This window comes from Pinus tabuliformis, chromosome 8, assembly GCF_031772625.1.
Source record: "Pinus tabuliformis cultivar Carrire ecotype Pingquan chromosome 8, CPIR1, whole genome shotgun sequence".
In the NCBI taxonomy this organism is placed as follows: domain Eukaryota; kingdom Viridiplantae; phylum Streptophyta; class Pinopsida; order Pinales; family Pinaceae; genus Pinus; species Pinus tabuliformis.
In genome coordinates this window covers 1,261,454,622-1,261,458,522 of record NC_142294.1, presented here as the reverse complement: position 1 = coordinate 1,261,458,522, position 3,901 = coordinate 1,261,454,622, and positions in this window count along the sequence as shown.

The following is a 3,901-nucleotide window of genomic DNA, read 5'->3' as shown; positions in this document are numbered from 1 at the left end:
CAACTGTACCGTCAAAATCATGCATCAGAGTGCATACGCTACTTGGAAGTGTCGAACCTACGTGTATACGCAACTTCATCAAGATGAACTAGCGTATATGTCATTAATCACTTATTCATAACTTCGCTGCACTCCCTAACTTCAGACATAACCAAATCATGACATATACAAGGATAATATATGCGTTAGCACCCAGATCTAGTCCGTCAGATCTCATAAATATGAGTCATTATGATCCTGATCCAATATTAGTTCTCATCCATCAATACTGAAGCTAAACACCATCAGCCAAACAAGATATGCAAAATACTGACACCTTTAAACTGTCATTAGAACCCTTCAACCACCTGTAACTGCAAATATCATAGCTCAAAAGGTATACGCTACTAAAATGAACTCAACCTGCGTACATACGCGTATACACCAAAGCCAACCCGCGTACAGATCTATAAATATTCAATCATGACTTGCAGCGATTTCAAACTTAAGTTATACCCAGTTCAGATCATCACATGCGTCAATATACAGATCTAGAATAAACATAATCAATCATATAGAGATAGTTCATTTCGAACCATTTGATCCCGATCTATCCTTAGATCTTGTTCTCCATCCACCGGTGAGATCCCTCCTTAGCTCAGATCAAGCAATGCATCATCAACCCATAACCTGCATACTGGATCTCATACTTCCTCAGATATTCAAGACTTTTCGGATGCCCTTGCCTAATGATCTTCTTCTCCTTTTATAGTCTTAGGCCTTGCTCAATACCACGGTCCAAAACCATAATAAATCAATACCAAGAGCCCAATACTTGGGATCAACACACTTGTCGAGATACCATGGTCCAAAACCATAGGTTCAAATACCGAGGACTAACTACCACGGACCAAAAGTAAGCTTTCCGACATGTACGCTCTTTTCCGTGCATAAAACTGCGTGTATACCCTACTTGGTATATAGCGAACCTGCGTATATGCAACTTGGTATATAATGAACCTGCTTGTATACCCTACTTGGTATATAGCGAACCTACGTATACGCGACTTGGTATATAGTGAACCTTCTTGTATACCCTACTTGGTATATAGCGAACCTGCGTATACGCGACTTGGTATATAGTGAACCTGCGTGTATACCCTACTTGGTATATAGTGAACCTGCGTATATATATTTTCTCTTCATACTTGTAGTCTGATCATCAATTCCTTGTTGCTATCCTTCTGCACTATGATTTGTCATTAGTGTGATTTGCCATCAAGGACAACACTTGTCTCATAATGCCAACATCAATTCCTTTCATATCAAGGTAGTCCCATGCAAATTCTTCTTTATATCTCTTCAATAATTGGATGAGCTTCCTTTATTGTTCGGAGTTGAGGTTGGCATTAATGTTTAAGGTCTTTCCCGGTTCAATTTCCACAATTTTACTGTTTGCAACAGAGGTAATAGGTATTGTTTGATAATTAATATCTTTAAGAGGATCTTCTTCTAATTCATTATCGAATGCTGCCTCTATCATGTGACATTGTGTGTGGGATCTGAGTTTAGTTTGACTAATAAAATTATTAATGGCATCATCTTCTGTTTGGTCTTTGAAATCAAGTGCCTCTTGTATAGTTAATGGAGATCTAATGTTGTCAGTAAGGTATGATACATGGTGCTTATTAGTTTTCATTATTGTGACACTTGGCTGCGCTGGAGGATATAAAGCTAAGTTCTTGATATTTGCTCCTCTGGTTATGGTCATATTTCCTTGTCGGCAACCAATATAAGCATCAGCAGTTGCAAGCCAAGGTCTACCTAAAATCAATGGATGTCCATCAAGTCAGTTTTTGGGATTTATTATCAGAAAATCGGTCAGATACTCCCAGGAGTCAACAGATACCATAATATCATGTAGTGTGCCTTCTGGCCTAACCACAGATCGGTCAGCCAGTTCTAGTAAAGTAGAGGTAGGTTCTACAGATGTAATGCCTAGCTTTTGGCAAGTAGTAGTTGTTAAGATATTGATTGCAGCTCCTAGATCAACTAAGGCATTGGAGAAGGTTTGACCATAAATTTGTACGGTTACTATTAGATTTCCTGGGTCTTCGTATTTAATGGGTGTTTCTTTTCCTGATAATAAGTCAGATAGAGTGCCAACTACTTGGACTCTTGGATTGTTTGTTATATTCCTCCTTGGTTTCTTTACACATAATTCTTTGATAGTCTTTGCATATATCGGGATATCTTGAATGGCTTGGAGGAATGGAATTTTTATGTACAAGTTTTTTAATTCTCCCAGAATGTCAAAATCGGGATATTGTGTAGGTCGAGGTATGATTAATCATTCTGGGAATGGAGGAGAGGATGTGGTTGCTTGATGATGAATTTGTTGTCTATTCACATCCTTTTCTTGTGACGGTTGTTATATCGGTAACTGATTTTCAACATGAACTGTCTTATCTCCCTCAGTTTCAATAATAGCCCAGATCTTAGCTGAAGATCATTACACTCCCTTAGATCGGCTCCTATTTCTGGTGTTTCTACTATTTGTACAGATTGGACCGATTTGTTATTTGGATTAGGGTTGGGCTAGGCTAGGAGTTGCGGTCTCAGGTTAGACTGGGAGTTTTGTTGTAAGGCTGGCAGTGTAGGTTGAGGGAGCGGAATGGTTCCTACTGGCTGATGCATCGGTCTTTGCTAGTTTGTCTGCCAGGCTTGATTTTGTGAAGTAGGAGGGGTCCATTGTGCTGGATATGCATTACTTTGCCAATATGGTGGGGCATAGGGAAAATTCGGCCAATTGGATTGGCTTGCTTGATTCGACCACGGGGTTGATGAAGGAAATGACTGCTATGACCAATTCGAGAAGGGGGGTTGATTTTGTCACATATTATATTATTGAGCATGATACTGTGGAGGCTGAAAAGAAGAAGTTGGGTCTGAGAACATACCAGATCATCGTGGCTACCATTGACGGCGCTAATTGATCAGATACACTGACTCTGGCTCCTCTTCTGCTTCCTTTTATACTTCTTTTAATCCAGGAAGTGAGGGACAGCTTTCCGTAAGGTGGTCTTTTGTGCAAATGGTGCAAATTTGGACTGCATCTAGTGGACACTCCTTATGGCTGTGTTTCTTCCTGCATCGGGGACAGAAGATTTCCAAATTCTGTTATGTCTCCACTTGCTTTTGTTTGGCCTGCACAATATCAATTTGTGTTGTTAGTGTCCCTAGTATATCAGTTTTGAAATTTTCCAATAAATTTCCAATTTTTGCACGCGTTACTCCTTCTACCGAAATTCTATTATCTCTTACAAATCGATCATGTTCTGTCGGTTTTAGTCTTGTACTGCCTCTCGAGCTCCTGATACATAAATCAATAATGTCAGCAAAATTTTCCTGATAAATATCTCCTTTTCCCATAATGTTTAATGTTTCAATCCATTGTTCCTTCATTCCCCTTATTAATGTTGTTTTTAACACATTATCAGGTAAAGGTAGTGATGCATAAGGAGATCTTTGAAGATTATACTGAAAACGTTCCACATACTCCTCTAATGTTTCATTTGGTCTAGCTACCATTTGGAATATTTCGTCTTTTAGTTCTCTAGACCTGCAATAGTCCTCATATTTTCTTCGAAAAGATTCCTTCATTTGATCCCAGTTATTTATAACACCACCACCTAATCCCATGAACCATCTTAAAGCAGCCCCTTTTAATGTAGAGGGAAATAATTTCAGTTTCGGGGAGTCGGTGATATAGTCATATCCCCTACACAGCACATCGAACTAAAATAGGAATGCATCTGGATCCTCTAATGTAAGATCGTGGAATGTGGGGATATGCTGAGGAGGAATTTCTTTCATAGGTTCATTTGCTACAGTATCCACGATGGGGTATTGCAATGTAGAG